Raw genomic sequence first — 22,494 nt, 5'->3', positions numbered from 1 at the left:
GAGCTAGGATTAAAAATATGAGCCACCATGTCCCGTGTTTCACAAGGTCCTGGGGACTAAATCCAGGATCTGGTGAACGCTTGGTGAGCACTCTGCCAACAGAGCCATATTCCCAGCCTGACTTTTGCCTTTTTTAAAAAATGTATTTATTCATTCATTCATTCATTCATTCATTCATTCATTCAATGTATATGAGCATTCTGTCACCGACACACCAGAAGAGGACCTCAGATCCCATTACAGATGGTTGTGAGCCACCATGTGGTTGCTAGGAATTGAACTCAGGACCTCTGGAAGAGCAGACAGTGCCCTTAACCACTGAGCCATCTCTCCAGCTCCTGACTTTTGCCTTTTAAGTGGATATTTTCATCTTGCTTAAATTTTTTTCTAGGCGTTAAAAAGAGAGGAAGACCCCCTATTGACCTATGATATTTACACTACAGGCTGCAATGTTGAAGGCTTGGCATAATTGGAAGGGGATGGAACTGTCTGGTTTGGTTTGGTTTCTGAGACAGTGTTTCTTTGTGTAGCCCTGGCTGTCCTGGAATTCTGTAGACCAAGCTGGCCTTGAACTCAGAGATCCAACTGCCTCTGCCTCCCGGGCATTGGGATTAAAGGCCTATGCCACCACTACCTGGCTGGAGATGAAACTTCTTAGAGGTAGAGCCTAGCGGGAGGTCAGAGGTCACTGAGGGGAGCCATCTTGCTTGGCCACTCCCTCACATGCTAATGTGCTCCTCTGCCATAGGTAAACTGTCTGTGGACTGCGCCCTCCAAAACTGAGCCAGAAGAAACCTTTTCTCTATATAATCAATGGTCTCAGTGACTTGAAAAAAAGAAAAAAGCCTGAGTTCTCTGGGCACCGATGAAGGTCGTTAGGTAGGTGGGATGCTCTACCAAGAGGCAAACATCTCTCCTAAAGAGTGGCTGTTGTTGGGGCTGGGGATTTAGCTCAGTGGTAGAGCGCTTACCTAGGAATCGCAAGGCCCTGGGTTCGGTCCCCAGCTCCGGAAAAAAAAAAAAAAAAAAAAGAGTGGCTGTTGTCTTTCACAGGGAGAAAGCGTTTTACGGGATCTGGATATTATCGCATTCCTAGCTAGAGGGCTGGTATGTTAGAGCCTGTTGGGCTTGGCATGCATTCCATGAGTCTGATCTGGCATAATTGGCTGCTACAAGGATAATAGATGACAGGGTGGAAAGTTAATAGTTATTATGAGGACTAGAGATAGCCCAAGATAACTTGGCTTAAAAAAACACATGCATACATACATACATACATACATATATACATACATACATATAAACATACATACACACATATATACAAACAAACATACATACAAGCATACATACATGCATACATACATATATATACATACATACACACATACAAACATACATATAAGCATACACACATATAAACACACATACACATATACAAACATACATACATACAAACAAACATACATACATACATACATACAAGCATAATACATGCATACATACATACATATATATACATACATACCTACACACATACAAACATACATACATATAAGCATACACACATATAAACACACATACACACATACAAACATACATACATACAAACATACAAACATACATTCATACATACATATAAACATACATGCATACACATATACATACAAACATACATACAGCATACACATATTCATACATATAAACATACATATATACACACATACATACAAACATACATACATACAAGCATACATACATTTCATAATACATATAAGCATACATACATACACACATACATACATACATGTGTGTTATACCTATGCATACACAACACATATTTAAATTTGTCTTGATACAGGGATTCCTTGTGTAGTCTCAGCCACCTCAAAGTCGTGATCCTTCTGCCTCAGTCTCCTGGTCTGCAGCTCCTTGGTCTGCAGCACTCCAGGACGCTCTAGCCACATGACTCCTACCAGCTCACACAGTTCCTGTCCAGCCGAAGCTTCTTAGGTGCACTTCTGTGCAGATTCCAGTTGGGACTATGCTAAATAAAGTACTAGAAAGGTTCTCCCAGTGTCATAGCCACCACACAAATCACCCCAGGCAAAGTCTACTGAGGAATGCAGAGCGATTCCAGAACAAGATACCAACACAAAGAAGAAATTGATGCCTGAGACAGAGAGGACCAGGCTGTGTTATTCAGGACACAGAAATCCTTACACATGCGACTGGTCAGCTCAAGGGAGGAGAGTGACCAGGAGCACAGAGCCAAGGAGGCCTCAGAATAGAGTGCCTCAGCTGCTTCTGCCTTCATGGCATGCCACAAGGGCTCTGTGGCAGCTCCTGGGGTGAAAGTCGTGGTGGCAGAACATTCTAGCCATCAAGTTGTTGGAAGCATAGAAAGGTAGGAAAAGGGTGTGACCAGGGCATGTGGACCACAGGTGATAGATACCCCCAAACGTAAAACATAGGCAGGGTAATGTCAGCAGAGTGATCAATGTCCCCAGCTCAGATAAAGCCCATTGGACAGTAGGCAGGTCCCTACCTGGTATGTCTGCAAACCTCCTCACTCCTCTCTAGGGCTGGACTTCTCTCCTCTTACCCTCTGTGATGGTTTGTATATCCTTGGCCCAGAGAGTGGCACTGTTGGGAGGTCTGGCCCCATTGGAGTAGGTGTGTCCCTGTAGGCGTGGGCTTTAAGACCCTCCTCCTAGCTTCCTGGAAGTCAGTCTTCCCCTAGCAGCCTTCAGATGAAGATGTAGAACTCTCAGCTCCTCCTGCACCACGCCTGCCTGGATGCTGCCATGTTCCCACCTTGATGATAGTGGACTGAACCTCTGAACCTGCAAGCCAGTCCCAGTTAAATGTCATCCTTATTAGAGTTGCCTTGGTCATGGTGTCCGTTCACAGCAGTAAAACCCTAACTAAGACACCCTCCCTGACCTAGGCCCCAAGCTGATCCTGCCTGCCCACTGGTGCCACGGGTTTCCTCAGGGAAATGAGGAGTGACCAACATGGAGAGTCACTGGCTGGGATGTGGGGACTGTGGCTCAGAGGGTAGCTGTCCATGCACTCAGTGGGGGCTACCACAGCTGGTTAGTAACAGCCTTTGGAAGCTACAGGGGTGAATTTGTGGATGCAGAAGCTGCCCAAAACGCAAAGTTGGGAGTCCAGAAGGGCCTATGTCCAGAAGGGAAGATGAGGATACAGACAGCAGCAGAGGCTGGTCAGACCAAGACCTCACTTCCCAGAGAAAACACCAGTTCCTGGAGGCATTTCATGGCCTTCTCCCCCAGTTCCTCCAGGCAGCTGCAAAACCAAACTAGCCAATCCCACCTTCAGATAGGTGGGGATCTGAATAAGAATGGCTCCCATAGACTCATATATTTGAATGCTTAGTCTAATAGTGGGAGTATCACTATTTGAAAGGATTAAAAGAGGGGTTGGGGATTTAGCTCAGTTGGTAGAACTGGGGCAAGGCCCTGGGTTCGGTCCCCAGCTCCGGAAAAAAAGGGAAAAAAAAAAAGGATTAAAGGGAGTAGGAGGCGTGGCCTCGTTGGAGGAAGTGTGTCATGGGGTAGGGAGGGAGCTTTGAGGTTTTGAAAGCCCATACTGAGCCCAGAGACTCTTCCTGCTGCCTGCAGGTCCATATGTAGAACTCTCCACTATTTCTCCAGCAATATGTCTGCCTACGTGCCATCTTCCTCCACACCTCGGTGATAATGGACCAACCCTCTGAGACTGTACGCAAGCCCCCACAATTAAATGCCTTCTTTTATGAGAGTTGTCGTAGCCGCGATGTCTCTCCACAGCAACAGAACACTAAGACATCACCAGAGGGCAAGGCTTGGGGTGTTTGGGAGTGGGATGTGGGGGAGGTCTTTCTTCTCTCCATGCTCAGGGTTTCAGCGTGGGTCAAACTACAAAAAGCAAAAGGGTAATATAGAGGCTGAGATCCAGAAGCAAATCTGCTACTAGTAGTGATGTTGTAGGCTATTTGATCACACTGCAAATCCCGAGATTGTGTCATTTACTGGGGGGGAAAAAAAGCTGCTTCTAGTTGTGGTGTGGCCCAGGCCTTAGCACACACCTTTAATCCCAAACAATGAAGGTAAAGTTAGTTTGTAGAAGGAAGCAGCCATGTTTGAAAGTGATGTCTAGTTGAGTGGCAGGCAAAGTGACGAATCAGAGGAAGATTTGACAGGGTAGGCCCAACTCTCGTGAGAAGAGAGAGGAAAGGGAAGCTATTTAAGGGGCACTGAAGAGAAAGAAAGGATACAGTTTTTTTTTTCTTTTCTTTTTTTAGGAGCTGGGAACCGAACCCAGGGCCTTGCGCTTGCTGGGCAAGCGCTCTACCACTGAGCTAAATCCCCAACCCAAGGATACAGTTTTATGAAGAGAGTTTTATGGAGACAGGTTGAAGAGAGAACAAGCTAGACCCAGGTGAAGACAGAATGAGCCAGAGATGGTGAAAAGAAGCCAGAAGATTAGAACGGATTTCTGGAGTTAGTTTGAGGCCAAGCAATAAGCAGAGACAGAGAAGCCTGTTTGAACCAGTCAGCTCGGAGAGGGGTTTGAGCCAGAAGAACTCAGCTGACAGCCAGCCAGAGCTCAGAAAGCACTAGGAAGGGGCGAGCCTATTCAGCCGCAAGTCCCAGAGGCTGGAAACATTCTAGGCCTAGATTAGCAGACTGAGGCAGTAAGCCTCGGAGGGAGATGACAATTATCTCAGGCAGGTAAGAGTTAATGTACACAGTGAGTTCTGAAGCAACTTACCCAGCCCGCCAATGAGCAAATACTGTACCAAGCACACAAAACACCCCTCAAACCACCATCCATACCCACCCACTCTAAGCTCCCACAGTCAGGTACCCAAGCAGCCACTCTCTTTGAATCTCGTGAAGGGCCCAGCTTAACATTACAAACTCCATCTTCCTTTCAGACGCCATGTTATGATTAACTTGCCCTCTGAAGAATGAACTCAGCTACTAGAAAAGCCCCCAACTTGTTCCAGGACCCACGTCACCCTGGGAAACAATCACAGCAGGTGTTTTGGGGGGCTTCTAGTATTCCCTCACAAAAGGCTATTCTGATTTTTATATCTTCGGGGGCCTGGGTTTGGTTCCCCACAATCCTTCAGCCGGGAGAGATTTGTGCATTCTTAGCAGGGACTGTCAGTCCTCCGTCTCAGGGGCCAAAGTGCAGAAGGGTGTGGCTGATCTGATCCTTTAGTGATCAGCCTCTTAAAGTGGCACGTCTGTGCTGTTGTGTAACAAAACTTTTCCAGGGGACAGGCAACACACGCATCTACTCACCCCAGATAGGGATCCTATGACAGACCAAAGTATGGATACCACCAAAGTCCAACTGGGTGAACCAGTGAGGTTTTGGGGAATTACTTACAGTAGGTGAGGGGTTACTTACAGGAGTAGAAATGACTCTAAGACAGCTGCATCATCACAGTGTACCCCAATGTGGGTAACAGCTCACAAAGCTGAGTACCCTGAAGCACACTGCTCAGGCTGCAAGCACCTCAATGGGTTCGGAAAGTATTCTTTTCCAGAGATTCTGGTGTAAACCTCTTCCAGGGAACTTTGATGGTTTTTGCTTCCTCCAGGCATGTGGTCTGGTGTTAAGAGTCTTCTTTGAGGTTTGGCTTATCTGAGAATCTTTTTTGTAGCTCACCTATCTCCTGTCTCAGAGAGACACTTTTTTTTATTGCTTACTCTGCCAGGGAGGGGGCTAGTGAATCTGATTGGTTTCAGGGACTTCCTGAAGCTACTTTGAGTTAGGCACTCCCCTCGGGGGAATGATTTTCATCTCAGAAGAAATTGTTACACAACACATGGTCTCAGAATGCACCCTACGTGTAGGCACATCCCACACATGACAGTCCTTAAAGCGAGAGGTTAGTAACAGACTGCAGCCTGCACAGACCTTCAGATGATCCTAGATTCTGTGAAAACCAAACCAAAAGTAACAAGAGCTCTGCCAGTTCAAGAATTAAAGGGCAGGGAAGATCTGGAGGTGACCAATGGCAGCAGAGAAACCTCAAGCCCCATGGACTGAATCAGCCAATGAAGAAAGACATTTATTGGGCGTGAAGAAACACACACATGCAAGCACACAGAGGAAAAAAAGACCCCTTGGGTTGTTGTGTCATTCAAATCACTGGGAGGAACTGGAGTGTTAGACTAAATTCAAATTTAAGTGAAATTAATTTATTCCTATTGCTAGCAGAAGGTGGAAACCCTAGAGGCCAACAGTAGAAGATGGGTTAAGATGGGGTTTTAAAGGGGACCTCAGGGGCTGGAGAGATGGCTCAGTGGTTAGAGCACTGACTGCTCTTCCACATGGTTGCTGGTGTGTCTGAAGACAACTAGAACATACTTACACAAAACAAATAAATGAATTTTAAAGGGGACCTCAGAAATGTGTGTGTTACAGCTACCCAGGGATACCTCCCCTTTACAGAATAAAAAGACCATCCTGTCCCTTTCCCACAGTGCTGAGCAGGTTAACGTCCACAGCCCCACCATCCTATTCCCATTGAACCTGCAGGCCACTAGGACCTCCCAGGCATTCCAGACCCAAAGGACAAAGGTCCTTAGGGATGGCTGGCTGGCTCCACATTAAGTTTCTTTAGTCATCACTCTGTGTGTGTGTGTGTGTGTGTGTGTGTGTGTGTGTGTGTGTGTGTGCGCGCGCGCGCGCGTGCGTTCTTTCCTAGATTTTTTCCCCTGTTTTTATTTATTTATGTGTTTGCCATTTTCCCCTCCCTTCTCTCCTCCTGGCTCCACCCCCTCTCCTTTTCTCTTCAGAGAAGGGCAGGCCTCCCTTAGATATCAACCAGCCATGGCATATTGGAGGTAGCCCTTGTTCCCGCTGTTAGGAGTCCCACAAGAGGTCCAAGCTACACAGCTGTAACATGTGTGCAGAGAGCTTAGGTCAGTCACATGGAGGCTCCCTGGTTGTCCGTTCCATCTCTCTGAGCCCCTATAAGCCCATGTGAATTGTTTCTCTGGGTTTTCTTGTGGTATCCTTGACCCCTCTGACACCTACAACCCTTTCTTCCCATCTTTTGCAGGATTCCCCAAGTTCTGAACCACAATTTGTCCTGCCTATAAGATGTGATGAGATAAAGGTGGCTCAGGAATTGTGGGAGTGGCAACCCATGGCTGGTCCATCTTGGGACCCATGATGTGAGAGGGAGCCCACCACCTGACACTGCCTGGAGGGTCAGGAACCAGAGGCTGGAGAGCCCAGAAACCTAGGATAGAACCAAATAATGGCAAAAAAAATAAAAATAAAAAAGTCAATGGACTGATTCCTGATGACAGTCTGCTGTACCCACACCCCAGTTATCATCAGAGAGGCTTCACTTAGCAACTGATGGAAACAGATGTAGAGGGCTGGGAATTTTTAAAAGCTCTGTCAAGTTTTCCTCCCTTAATTTAGAGTTGATCAGTTTGAAGGAAAATGGGACACTGAGTTGTCTCAGAATGTTGTGTGCCATGTTCTAGTCCAGCCTTGAACTTGTTGGGCCAGTCCATCGGCAGGGGCCTGCTGGTGGGAGACAGATGTGAAATCTACGAGGCCTTTGTTTTAAGCTGTTTTGACCTGGTCCAACATGACAACCTTGGCTCAGCTCAAACTGGACTCTAGCGTTGCTGGTGGAACCTGTGAAATGGGTTTCCATCTACCAGGAAGAACCACTACTGAGCTGTGGTGAGTACCAAAGCCAATCCTAACCCCCAGGATCCTCTGGTCCCTAGTAACATGTACTTATGGTGCTTACCAAAGCCACTGCTCCACCCCTGCCCTCCCAGATCCCATTTCCCACAACCCTAAACTTCTAAACTGTTCCAGTTCACAGGATTCCCTCCCCCGCAGCACTGAAGCTACCAGGTTTTCTTTATAACCCATGAGGCATATTGTTATGTCGGATTCGAGAGACCCTCAAGACCACCAAGGACTCAGGATCTGATGTAAACACAAGAGGATTTATTTGTGAACTCAAGCAGCACCGAGGACAGGGTTTAAAAAAGAAAAAAACGCAAGCAGGGGTGACCGGGCCTTGGCCTTATCAGATTGGGAAAGAGTGTATGGGGGAATGTACTAACCGCAAGGGATGTTTCTAAAACAGAGAGAATAACAGAATCAGGTATTGATTTTCTTGCTGACTGATTCAATAGGGAACATACATCTTGTGGTTGTTCTTTCAACTGGGACATCCCGTTACCTGGGGTGGGGGGAGGAGGAGGGACTGACTGGAGGATGATAGCATCTGCCAATTTCTCCTTTCATTCTTTTTTGAACTGGGACTTCCCTGAGGAAAAAAAAAGAGAAGTGCCACTTGTAACATTGTTTTCCTCGGGCTAAATCTGATCCTTAGGGAGAACATTTTGTTACAAACTGTTACTGGGAGACCACCAGAGATGACCTCTCAGATACATTGTATCTGAGTGCTGGCGCATGCCTTTAATCCCAGCACTCAGGAGGCAGAAGTAGGCAGATCTGGGAGTTTGAGGCCAGCCTGGTCTACAGAGTGAGTTCCAGGACAGTCAGGGCTACACAGAGAAACCCTGTCTCAAAAAGAAGGGAGGGAGGGAAGAAGAGAGGGAGGGAGGGAAGGAGAGAGGGAGGGAGGGGGAAGAGAGGGAGAGATGAGGAGAGGAGAGGAGAGGGAAGGGGAGGGGAGAGGAGAGGAGAGGAGAGGGGAGGGGAGGGGAGAGGAGGGGAGGAGAGGAGAGAAAGGAAAGAGAAAGTCTTTACTCTGCCAGCTGGAACTACAATAGGATAGGATATTGGAGATCCAAGTATAGCCCCAAGCATTTAGACCACGGGGCTTTTAAATCCAAAAACCACATCCTGGAATGTTGCTCTGGAGCAGCTGCAGGGGAGGTCTGTACAAGCAAGAAGTTTAACAGAAAGTAAGATAAGTTATCTGGGACATCCTGGCCTCGGGTACCAGAGTACAGTTAAGTAATCTCCCACAGGTTTCCTCATTAAGTCGATCAGATTCTAGTCAGGTTAGAAGGTACCTTAAGGGGGGAAAAAGACAATGAAAAACTTATCTGTATGGTGCATTTATTCACTGCTGCTGGGGCTGTCTCAGGAAGCAGAGAATTAGAGTTAAATGGTCAGGCAGTTAACCTTTAGGTCAGGGTCACCTTGTATAGGAAATTACGGGTTATCTACGTGAGTAGCGAAATTATGGCTGGTCTACAGGACCGGTGATCAGTTTACCCAAGTTAGTTTTAGTGGTCCAAGTATTCTTAGGAATTCTTTCACAAGACAGTACAACTGCAGCTCAGTCGCCTACTACATTTGGACGTGTGAATTGGTTTCAGCAAGAATACAAAATGGAGGAACTTCTGCACTGTCTTGTCCTGGCACAGAACACAGATGTCAACGTTAACCACACGACCGAGAACCTGACTCTCATACTGCCTTTCTGTGAATGTCAGTTGGTTTTATCTTTGTAAACGTTTATTTCAGCTGGGTAGTGGTGGCACATGCCTTTAATCCCGGTACTCAGGAGGCAGAGGCAGGTGGATCTCTGAGTTTAAAGCCACCCTGGTCTACAGAGCCAGTTACAGGGAGGACATCCAGGGCTACACAGAGAAACCCTGTCTCAAAAGATAGCAACAAAGAAACAAACAAAAGATAACCCTCCTCCCAAACCACCACCAACAAAAAGGTAATTTTGTTTATTTTGTGTGCCCATGCCGCACAGCGTTTGAAAGTCAGAGGACTCCTTACAACCTGGCAGTTCTCGGCTCTTCCCGGCTTCTGCTGCCTTCATACGCATCTCCATTCCCTCTCCCTCCCAAATACCAGTCCACAGCTGTGCTCAGCCAACTCATATCTAGAAAAACAACAACAACAACAACAACAACAAAAAACACCTTTTCTGTTTAACCATCCCATGGAGCCACATGCTGTCGGTTTGTACGGTTAGGCCTTTAGTGAAGTCTTATTAAATCGCTTTCCTTTTCAGTCTCATAATGAAATTCTTTCATTTCCTATATTTTATCTAAATTACTTTTCCAAAGGAGAACAAAGGAAGACAGAGATGATGGTTGCGAGATATTAATGTGGTCCGTCAAAAAAAAAAAATCACCCTCTAAACACTCGCCTCGCACATACATATTTTTAAGGAGGCATGGTCAAAAACAATGAACCATATGTTAAGAAAATGCAAAATTAAAAAAAATGCAAAATTAAAATGGCCTCAGGTTTGTTCTCAGGAGGCCTAGGAGCAGATCAGTATTATTACCCTCTGCTGCTGTCTTCAGATGCTAATCTGAGATTACAAAAGGCTGGCCAGCTAGGATTTTCTCCTGGGTCGTCATACACTGTATTTATCTTTCATGGTACATAATTCGCAGCAGACATTTACACTCCCCTAACGTTCAGCAGTACCCTAAGGCCTCAGAGGCCTGCAAAACCTTCCAAATTGACAAGTTTGTCATACATGGTATGTAATCGTTGTCCAAACGGCTCAACAGAACCAGAAACGGCTGTGCCTGATTCTGAAAGATAACGTTGAGAATCAAAGGGCAATTGCTAATAATGGTTCGAGAAGAACACAGATAGCTCAGGGGCTTACTAGACTCAGGCAAGACGTACAAGCCATGCTCCGCCTCTGGCCTAGAAAAGCAGATCCAAAGCCCTGAATTAATCTGAAGAAGCACCAAACCAAGGGGAGGCACAGGTTGACGTTATGCAGGTGAAGGCAGGTACAGGATAGAACGAGGCCTGTCATTGGACGAGAAGGAAAGATGGGCGGGAGAAAAGTTTTAGAGAGGCAGAGGAGGCCGGAGCGAGGAGGAAGGAGCTGAAAGAACATGGCAGTGCATGTTAAAATTCCTCTCTGCACAGATTATAGGTCTTTATGAGTATTTTTAAGGGATGGGTGTGTACACCCATTTTGTGCTGTCCAGATGGGCAAATTATATCTTATCAATTGGATCAGAGGATATTGTGTGGTGTGTTTTTTCATGTGGTCACTTTATTGAGTTCAAGAGAGTATGGTGGCCGGATGCACCGGGCCCACCATAGAATTGGGATGTGTATGCCTGGCGTGGTGGACACCAGCCAAGAGAGCTGTGAGTGAGGGCGGGGCGGTCTGACAGGGTGCCCTATTGGAATGGCTCCAGGACAGCGGGTTAGAAAGTAGATGGGGGGGCTGGGGATTTAGCTCAGTGGTAGAGCACTTACCTAGGAAGCGCAAGGCCCTGGGTTCGGTCCCCAGCTCCGGAAAAAAAAAAAAAAAAAAAAAAAAGAAAGTAGATGGGGACAGCATGAGCTGCTGAGGTAAATTAGCACTAGTTCCAATGGCCTGCCAGAGCCAGAACTACCGAGAGAGCTAGACTGCCAGGCTACGTGCGGGAACTGGTTCCACCCCTTTTTTTTATTTTTACCGAAACAAGAAGGTTTGTTGCCTGGAGAACACTTGTCAAGAGTCAGACTTCCTCAAGAGTCCAGAACATAATCCAAATTCTCATCTCCTTCCCGGAGCAGAGAGTAGGGAGATGGGAAGAACCCTTGGGCTAATGTGAGACCAGCAAGTGTGTGGGACTCTTCTATCTCTCCTATCCACTGGGGCCAACTTGCTGATCAAATAAGTCTTTTCTCCAAGGCATGGCTCATCAAATTGTTATGAGACTTGTGAGGGTCGAAGCCCCAAATAAACTAGCCTTGGCCAACTGAAGAGACAAATTCACAGTGAAAAGCAGAAAAAAGGGGTTGGGGATTTAGCTCAGTGGTAGAGCGCTTGCCTAGCAAGCACAAGGCCCTGGGTTCGGTCCCCAGCTCCGGAAAAAAAAAAAAAAAAGCAGAAAAAAGGAGATTTGGTCAGTGTGGCCACACTGGGAAGGGGAACAAAGTGACCCAGTGACCTTCCCTCCATAGTCTATCTTTGAGATCCTGACATGAAGTTTAGGTTTAAAAAGGCGGTGAGACAGCTAAGGAGTCTTGGTCAAGGTATGTTCGTCATCCTCATCACCGTCTGGGCTCCAACCATTGCCCAAAAGGTGGTCTGAGGATCTGTTAACAGGGTGTGAAATCTCTTCCTGGCATATCGATTCCCTTCTGGCTGGCACCAGAATCCAGCCTTCTCCTTCCACCAGAATGAGAGATTCCTGGGGGAAATTCCATTCCTTGGGGGTCTTTGTCTCCATGTCTAGTGGCTGAAGAGATGGGCACAGGGAAGAGGAACTTCAGACCATCTTCATTTCTGACAGCGGGGTCATTCTTTTGAACATACCTGATCCTATCATGAGCAGAGCTGGCTGTGGAGCTAAGGGTCCCCCTTGCCAGGTCCAGGTCTTAATTTGATTCTAACATTTCATACCATGGCCCCCCAGTCTTGTCTTTTGCTATGAGAATATGGGAATATTTATTCCATGCCGTTGCACATGAAAGTTCTGTAACTTTAAAAAAAAAGATTTATTTATTTTATGCATATGAGTACACTGTAGCTGTCTTCAGACACACCAGAAGAGGGCATCAGATCTCATTACAGATGGTTGTGAGCCACCGTGTGGTTGCTGGGAATTGAACTCCCTGACTTTTCTTTTTCTTTTTCTTTTTTTTTTCCTTTTCTTTTTTTCGGAGCTGGGGACCGAACCCAGGACCTTGCGCTTGCTAGGCAAGCGCTCTACCACTGAGCTAAATCCCCAACCCCTCCCTGACTTTTCTTGAGCCTGGCTCTATCCCAGAATTCTTTCTGCCTTTGGGATATCCCACCTTCTACTCTCTTTTCCTATAGGTCATAGGTTTTGTTTTGTTTTGTTTTGTTTTTAGTTGACAGACGATGCATTCCTACAACACACAAGCTATTCTCTGTACACCAGCGTTTCTTTGCTTCCTGACTAAGGAAACAGGACCAGCCACCTCCCTCTCCTGCTTCTAAGCCTTCCCCAGGATAGACTACCCCTTCAGAATGAGCCAAGCCTTTCCTTCCCTATCTAACTTTTGTTAGGTAATTTAAAACATCAAGAAAAGTAAGTGATCCTGCTGGCAGCTTCCAGGAGGATGGTCCAGAGGTCTCATAAAAGCCAAACTTCTCTTGGGGCAGGCAATGTGTCATGGTTGTCCAGGCAACAGAAAAAACACACTCAGCTTGGTGACCCATCAGACTCTGCTCTGTGAACCCTCCTTCCTGAGAGGGTAAGTCGCAATTGATTACTTCAGGCTGGAGGTGACTCAGAAAAGAGGACCGGGAGCAGCAAGGCTGGGTGGGTCTGAGGGGGCCTGAAAAACCCTCTGGCCAAGCTGGCCATAAGGTTAGGTTTCTGCTACCCATTTACGGTGGGAAGACAGCAGTTGGTAAGCACGAGGACCTGAACCCAGGTCTGGTGGCACAGTCCTGTAATCCCAGAGCTCAACAAGTGTAGACAGGCAGGCTCTTGCACCTCCCTGGGTCTCAAAAGCCAGCCAGCCAGTCAGTCAGCTCAGCCTACCTGACAAGTTTCAGACCCATGAGCGACTCTCAAAAAAAAAAAAAAAAAAGTGGATGTTGTTAGGTTTCAAATCCTGGGCAAATGATAGAGGTGCTGATGTACCATATCAAAGCAGACCTGGCCCCCAGGTTCTCCTTGCACCCCTCAGCCCCTATCTGTTACAGGGCCCTTCTGGCTGGCATGCCACACCCTCTTCTCTAAGGTTCTCCAGCCCAGAGGGCTGGGCTGCTCATCCCTATATAATACAACCATTTCGGTTAACCACCCTCTTTGTACCTTTGGGTCTCCTGGATGCTGCCCCGGGTTCCCCCCTCCCCTGTTCCTTCTCCTTCTCATCTCTCAGGTGGCCCAGCTTAGGGCCATGTCCCCTCTGGATTCTCCTGCCTCTGCTCTCTCTCATCTCTACAGAAAACCTTCTCCTCCACCACACCCAGGACCAGACATTCTTCCTTTTCCTTTCCTTCTTTCCTTCTTTCTTTCAATTCACTAGAAGAATGACACACCAGGCTGCCCTGACTCCACGTGTATGCATGCATACGCATGTGCATCTAGTATGAGTGCTTACACACACACACACACACACACACACACACACACACACACACACAAAATTAAATGAGTACATTGAGATGTGGCAAGGTGACAAAAGGGAGGGAGCGAGGGAGGGAGGGAGGAAAGGAAAAAAGGAAGGGAGGGAGGGACAGAGGAAGGAAGGAAAAGAGGGAGGGAGGAAGGGAGGAAAGAAGGGATTATTTTAAGATTTATTTATTTATTTTATGTATATGAGTACACTGTAGCTGTCTTCAGACACACCAGAAGAGGGCATCAGATCCCATTACAGACGGTTGTGAGCCACCATGTGGTTGCTGGGAATTGAACTCAGGACCTCTGGGAGAACAGTCAGTGCTCTAACCATTGAGCAATCTCTTCAGGTCCAGGAAATTTTTTTTTTTTTTTTTTTGGTTCTTTTTTTCGGAGCTGGGGACCGAACCCAGGGCCTTGCGCTTCCTAGGTAAGCGCTCTACCACTGAGCTAAATCCCCAGCTCCGGAAATTTTTTTTTTTAAGTGTTTCCATGACTCCCAGGAGTCCTCCTGATCTCTCCATAGCCTCCCTCCTTTGCCAGCTAAGACACCCTTCCCCTATGTGCCTGGCTGTGCCCCTCCTTCCTCTCCTCCCTCTCCTGGCCACCTGAACTGGGGTTTTCCTCCTAATTCTGGCTCTGGGGTTTCCAGACCACCAGCCCTTGAGTGATTTCCACTGTGACCTGATCGAGAAATTGGCAAAGAAATCCAAGCAAGCCTGGTCTACACCGCTCGTTTAGGACAGCCAGGGCTAGGTAGCAGCACTCTGTCTCAAACAAAATAAACCACAGGAACCCTCCGACAATAAAGCAAAGTACAATTCCACCAAAGCCCCCTTCCCCCACCCCCGGAAATCAATGGACGTACTAAAGAACATGGGCGACCCCAAAACTCTACGCCCATCATGCATTCTGGCTTCATAGACAGCGCTCCAGCAATAACCTCCTGTATCTTCTAGAATCTCCACAAGTCATGCAAAACTGCATACAATTGGGGCTGGAGAGATGGCTCAGTGGTTAGAGCACTGACTGCTCTTCCCGAGGTCCTGAGTTCAAATCCCAGCAACCACATGGTGGCTCACAACCATCTGTAATGGGATGTCCTCTTCTGGTGTGTTTGAAGAGAACTACAGTGTACTAACATATAAATAAAATAAATAAATCTTAAAAAAAAAAAAAACTGCATACAATTGGCTGGGGCCAAGTAGCTGGAACCTCAGGCGAGCATCGAAAGACCCTCCCAACCCCTTCCAACAAGGAAATATCCTCAGTCAACAGGCCCTACTGAGATGGGCGCTTGCATGCAGGCACAGGCACCTGAGGAGAATGGCGGCTGCTTTGCTCTGGGGGGACAGCATTCTACAACACCACCGTGGCACCTCTGTGCATTCCACACAGGAATAGGAGGGAGGGAGCCAGGGCTGTTAGTAGCATGAGAGTTTGCAGGGACCCGGGGGAGGCAGGAAGTGAGGATCCTTTTGAGTTTCCTTTGGCTGGCAGACACTTCTGGCTTGTCCTCACAGGTGTGGAAGAAGGCAGGGGCTGGCCATGTGGAAGCCAGCAGGAGGGTGCAGTCCCTGGGAGCCTCCTGCTTCCAGACAGTCCTTGGGGGCTGGGCTTCCGGAGAAACTGGGACCCGCATGCGCACTCATGCTTAGTCCCTACAAGATGGAGGAGGCAGGGGAGGGGTGTGTGACAGAGCACAAGAAAAGTAGCTGGCCATGTACGAGGCTTAGGAACTGGGGGAATTCTGGGAATACCAGCATCTTAAGACTGCAAAAATGGAGAAGGAAAGAGAGCCAATAGGCCACATCAACTCTGCGGTCCAGACCGCTACTGCAGAGGGCTCTCTCCATTGCCCAGAGGCTTGGCTCAGAGATCACGATCAATGGGTGCTAGGATGGGTATCGGAAATATTCTGAAGGAAGGACTGGCAAGAAGAACATTGGGAGCAGGAACTCCTCTGCCTCTCTAGAGAAAGTGACATGGGGCCCCTAGGAGTCCCTGCCAGAGCCTCTCCTCCCACTGTGGTTTCCTCCTGGCAATCTGGACTTTCTCCCCACCCAGGGAAACTCCAGCGTTGGCCTGGGAACCTTTGGCAGGAACACATTCATACCATAGGCCTGGCTGCCACAGAGATGTGAGGGAGGGGTGGCCACTGGTCCTGGGTCCGGCACCTGGCAGGGTGGTATCTTTTCCGCTCCTGGTCGTGGACCTGGGAACGGAAGGTCTCTTGCAGGAGCACTGGGATAGGAGTCTCGGGGTTCATAGCTGGTATCCACACTGGGAGTTCTCTGGGGTGGGGGATGGAGAGCAGTGAAAGCTACGGTTTGTTCCTGACCCCTGACCCTTGGGAGACCAGTGCTGTCAACCTCCCAAGGAGAACTGGACCTGTCCCGTGGCACCTGTGACCAGGGAGCCACAGCTGTATCCTTCTTACTTGAGGCTGTGGTGCAGCCTCCTGCCTGCCTTGGCACGCCCAGCAGGGAGGTGAGAATAGAAGGTGCATCTCCTGGGTCCAGAAGGCGGGAGTTACTTTGTGGGACACTCTAGTTAGCATACATCCCGCCACACCAGAATGTGTGAGGTTTCGATGGCTCCTGGGCTCTCATCTGGAACCTTCTTTCAGCCTTACAGAGTCACTGGAAATGCCACAATCTAAGTCTCCCACCCATCCCTCATCTGATGGCTGGCTTTCTCCTGTATGTGTCACATAGCTCCCAGCCTCTCACCCAAGTTCTGTTTTGTGGCAAAGAGAGCTGGAGGTACCCCTGAGAATGTATGCCTGCCATCAGTAAGGACTCTGGGAACCTCCTCAGTCTCTGTCATACACTGGAAGGGAGCAGCCATGTATGCTGCCCTGAGGTCTTGCCTGGAAGATACATGCTGGTTCTCCCCATACCTCCACTGCTGGGCTAAACACCCCTAACTGTCCCACAGAAAGTGCTAAGTGCTTGAGAACATGGAGAAGGTGCCTAACGCGTCAACGTTCACAGGCTTAAAAAGAAGCTGCAGTTTCCCAGGATCAATCATGACAAACGATGCCTAGCGAGGACGCCACACTGGGCTCGTCATGAGATCTGATGCCAGATTAGACCTGGGGGTTTAGGGACAAGATTTTAATGAAGCAGGGCAGGCGAGGGCTGCCAGGGGTAGGGACAAGGAGAGGGTGTTTCTTGAGGTTTTTCCTGGTGCTGATATGGATTCAAATGCTAAATACTGACCCCCAAGATCTGGTTGCCCCCAGGAGGAGATCCTCTAGTACACCAAATGATGCTATGTAACCTTAGTCCTCAAGTTCACTGGTCAACAAAAAGCTAAAGTCTGATTGAGCAATAGAGAGAGGTAGGTGGGTTTTCGGTTACCTGGCTGGGGGTTGCAGGCAGAGACCAGAAAGAAGAAAGGAGGGGAGAAAGGAGGAGCCGCCATGAGAGGATACGGGCCATGAGCATGTGGCCAGTAGAAACAGCAAGTAACAAGGGACATATGGCTGGGATGTAAGTTGGAAACTACAAACCTAGGCCAATTGAGGCTTATACCTTGGAAATTAAATACCTGGATTGTGCGTCTTCTGTAAGGGCTACCTAGAATAAATAATTCCTTTTACAGATGGCGCCCCACACTGGGTGCCGAGTCTAAGTTAATCTTAATTATGCATATCCTAGCTTCAAATGAATGAGACTCAAACTATGATTTGTTGATTAGGCTCTGCTCAGTTACTGGGGGGATTATCCCTACTCTAATTCTCTAACTCTAGTCTGGCTACTGCCTTAATGGGGCTCCCCAAATATGTGATGTTTGGAATTCTCTGGGTTATTTCTGCTCTAACAGTGTAGTGTTCTAGGGGGAGGCATTTCACCCTGGCATTTGCTGTTGGTTCATCAGGACTAATGGAGATCTACTGTACTGTCGTCTCCTCCTCCTCCTCCTCCTCCTCCTCATCCTCCTCCTCCTCTTCCTCCTCTTCCTCCTCCTCTTCCTTTCTCTCTGTCTCTGTCTCTCTGTCTCTGTCTCTCTGTCTCTGTCTCTGTCTCTCTCTTTCTCTCTCTCCTCCCTTCTCTCTTTCTCTCCTACCCTCTCTCTCTCCCTTTCCCTCTCCCTCTCCTTCTCCCTCTCCTTGTGGTCCCTACCTGTGCCCCCCAGCCTAGAAATTCAAGTTCCACTTCCCTCTATTCCCCCCAGCAACTGGCTGTTGCCAGTTTTATTTAATCATTTTAACTGTGGAGCAAGGTTTACTTGGGGTATGTGAGTGTCTTAGTTAGGGTTTTACTGCTGAGCACAGACACCATGACCAAGGCAACTCTTATAAGGACAGCATTTCACTGGGGCTGGCTTACAGGTTCAGAGATTCAGTCCATAATCATCAAGGTCCATCAATCATGAAGGCCCTCTAGGAGAAAACTGGCATCCTCAGGCATTGAGGAGGAAGCTCTCAAAACCCCACCCCACAGCGACACACTTCCCCAACAAGGTCATACCTACTCCACCAAGACCACGCCTCCAAATAGTGCCACTCCCTGGGCCAAGCATATTCAAACCACCACAGTAGGCTCTGCTTATAGAGGTCTGGGCAACCAGACCTTAGGGGCCAGTGTTTAGTGTTTGAATACAGCACCAGACCGACCCCCAACAATTGTCCTCATAAAGCACTGTACCATGTGACCATGTTTGAATGAAACACAAGGAAAAAGCGACTTTAAGACATGGGGGCTGGGGGCTGGGGATTTAGCTCAGTGGTAGAGCGCTTACCTAGGAAGCGCAAGGCCCTGGGTTCCGTCCCCAGCTCCGAAAAAAAAAAAAGAACCAAAAAAAAAAAAAAAAAAAAGACATGGGGGCTGGAGAGTGGTTCAAAAGTTAAGAACACTGGCTTCTCTTCCAGAGGTCCTGAGTTCAATTCCCAGCAACAACATGGTGGCTCACAACCATCTGTAATGAGATCTGATGTCCTCTTCTGGTGTGTCTGAAGACAGCGGTACTCATATATATAAAATGAGTAAATAAATCTTTAAAGACAGGGTTAATTCACCCTTTGTTTTGCCCTTAAGATTTATCTCCACACCTTAAGCCATAAAGTTTTAACAACCAACTACCTTTAGCTTATATAAGACAATTTCTTTTTGTGAGTGACATTTTAGTTGGGCAAAAGACGTTTGAGTGGGAACTGGATACACAAAAAACCCAGATCACTGGTTCTCAACCTTCCTAATGCTGCCTGCCACCCTTTGGTTTTGGTTGCTACTTTATAACTGTAGTTTTGCTACTGTTACAAATTGTAACATTGTAAATATCTGCTAGGCAGGATATCTGATATGTGACCCCTGTGAAAGCATTATTTGACACACACACCCCCCCCCCCGCCTCCAAGTGGGTCGCGACCCATAGGTTGAGAACCACTGCCCAACATGGATTTTTTTTTTTTTTTTTTTTTTAAACTTAGCCTAGAGCTTAGCAATGACCAGAAGCTGTTTTCACAAAGAGCTGCTCAGGGGTGAACGGCAGCGTAGTTAAGAAGCAGCCGGGCCGGGCTTGCTGTGTTTGTGCTCTGTCCAGACAGAGAAGCAGCAGTTTTCAGGCTGCTCAGCAAACCGGCATGGGAGAACAGCTGAATCATCACCTTGGCATATCCAGGTCTGGGTGATGTGATACACCATTGGCCCCGGGCACGGGCAGACAAAGCTGACTTTACAGGGATCCTATATCTGTGCCAGATGATCGTGCCATGATCCTTCTGGAACTTAAAAGAAAAATGTGAGGCCAATGTGACAATAAAGCTCTATGTATAAAACTGTTTTGTGACTATGGCAACCTGGGTATGACCGATGCAAGCACTGAAGAGAGAGAGCCAGGGCTGGGCAGGTGAGACCCTAGTGAGGCTCACCTTCCTTCAAGCCACACCCCCATGAGCATATAGAACCACCCAGATTGCTCCAGATGTTCAGGTGAGTCACCTCACCCCCACACGCAACGGCTATCAAACGCAAGTGCAGGAGCAATGGCGGGAGGCCAGCTGACTCCACTTCCTCTCTGGAGCCCCGGTTGGGGATGTCTTCCTGTCTGAGGTACCCCCTAAAGATGCTGGCCTCTTCTCTAACTTCCTCCTTGTCTGAGGCAGGAGGATACTGCATGTCTCTGGTGCCTGAGGAGGTGGGGGTGTGACTCGCGTCGCACAGAGAACGAGAGACCAGCCTGGGTGCAGGTGTAATAAGGGGCAGACTCCATCCACCTGAATCGTCACAGCAAGATTCTGGACTGGAGACTCCTCTATCATCCTCAGCGAGAAGCTAAGGAAACTGAGGCCAGCCAGGAAGGAGAGTTGGCCCCAGATCTAGCAGCCAGAAGCAGGAACGAGCAGAGATAGAGTTCAAGCAGAACCCTGATCCTTAGTGCCAACTCTACCTCTCAGACTTAACAGTAGGGGCTTCCCCTACCCCAACACACTCTATAAGAACGATATATCCTCAGTCATACAGTTATCCTTTACTGGACTGTAGGGAGACTGGCTGCCCTCCTGTCCCGCCATACCCCTACCCCGCATTGGGGCTGTGGTCAGTGCCCAGTGTGCTTTGCTGGGTGGGGCACTCTCCCCCTCCAGGGTTCTACAGAAACTCTGCAGCAGCGAACTCACTTCCTCCCGCTGGCCTTGCCCTCACGGCTCAGGCTCCAATCTGGAGAAATAAAAGTCAGGCAAGTCCCTGCCGCTTCCCAGGGAAGTCCCAGCAAAGTCCCCATTCCTGCCCACTGTGGGTAGTGTGGGTAATTTTAGGCCAAGTGGGAAAGAGGGGCTTTCATTATCTAAGAAGCTGGCAGAGCACTCTGTCTATCATGTGTCCTGGCAAAATCTCTGGCTGCAGTCCAGGAGCTGTGCAGCCACGCCTCCGCCTCCAGGTTTAGCCACGCCTCCGCCTCCAGGTTTAGCCACGCCTCCGCCTCCAGGTTTAGCCACGCCTCCGCCTCCAGGTTTAGCCACTCCTCCAGGCAGTGGGGGAGGGTTAGAGAGCTTACCAATACCTATTAAACGATGCAGTGTGGATGTGGGAGCAACTGGCCATCCCCTAGGCCAGCACCCCATGATTAAGCAGCACTGAAATACTTCCCTAAGGGAAGAATGATGGCTTACACCTGTAATCTCAGCATCCCCGAGGCTGAGCCCACACTATGAGTTCCAGGTCAATCTAACTATGAACTCCGCTTATCTTTGGTCAGCTTGTCCCTGTGTCTCTAGCCCATTGGCTGTTATCTTTATTCCAGGTGGGTTTAGACACTTACGCTTTATTTGGGGTGAACCAAGGGTTGTATAGTTTGGGGGAAGAGATTGAAAATATCCAGGGCAAAGGTCATTAGCTGAAAACTGAGATGGGAGGCATTCCAGGAATCTCAGGTGCCAGATTACGTCACATTCCTCAGATAGGCAATGTGGGGTCCAGGATCCCCCAGAGAAGAGGAAGCCCAGCTGTCAAAGGGAGTCCGCCATTTTGTATCGAGCTCAGGGCTGCCCAGTAATATCAGACTTCAACCTTAGCAGACACACTGGTTGTGGACACAGTGGTGGAGGAGCTTGGATACTTCCACAGGTGGGATCTTGGAGGTCACAGTGTTTTCTGGGCTCAGCATCCATCATCAAGGCCATTCAATGGAAGACAGCCAGGAGGGAGCCTGCTTCTCCCTCTCTGAACCTGAGGTCCTCCACACGGTTTCCTCTGCTCCCACCCCCCATTTCTGTTCAGACTCACCTGCCCCAAGAGGTGTTCAAGCAGCTCGTCTCCCGGCCCAGGAGTATCAGGGACAGACAAGAGAGACCCCATAGAGCCATGACTCGAGGTACCCCAACAAACCAAGAAGGAGAAAGCAGGAAGGCATAGGGGGAGAGATGCCAAGAAGAGTAGTTAATGTCAGAGAGTGGTATTGTAGGAAGTATTTAATCCCCGCCAGAGGTTTTCACCTGCCTTCCTTATTTAAATTCTCTGATGAAAGAATTGTTATTAGAATTCACTTTTCTATCCTTAACCCGGAATTGATACTGTTTCATCTGGGCTGTTCTAAACTCCAATTGGCTAGCCCTGAGGGCCATGTTCTCTACTCTTTTTTTTTTTTTTTCTTTTTTTCAGAGCCGGGGACTGAACCTAAGGCCTTGCGCTTGCTAGGCAAGTGCTCTACCACTGAGCTAAATCCCCAACCCCATCACTTAGTATCTTATGAGCAGACTCTCTCTGGTTGCTCTGGGGCAACCAGTCTTGACAGCCTAATATTAGCATTAAAATATAAGTAGCATTAGGCCAACCCACTACAGGAGGCATGGGAGTAGGGAGGTGTCTGTACCTTCCCTCGGGAAGGACCTTTTGAGGCAGAGGGAATGATAGTATGGAGGCCTTGGGGCAGAGATGTTCAGATCCAGAGTAGCATAGGTCAGACCTCGAGGTAGAGCATGACCCGAGTGGGT

The sequence above is a fragment of the Rattus norvegicus genome, chromosome 20 (assembly GCF_021556685.1).
Source record: "Rattus norvegicus strain SHRSP/BbbUtx chromosome 20, alternate assembly SHRSP_T2T, whole genome shotgun sequence".
Classification (NCBI taxonomy): Eukaryota; Metazoa; Chordata; class Mammalia; order Rodentia; family Muridae; genus Rattus; species Rattus norvegicus.
Note: the sequence above shows the minus strand (reverse complement) of the source record.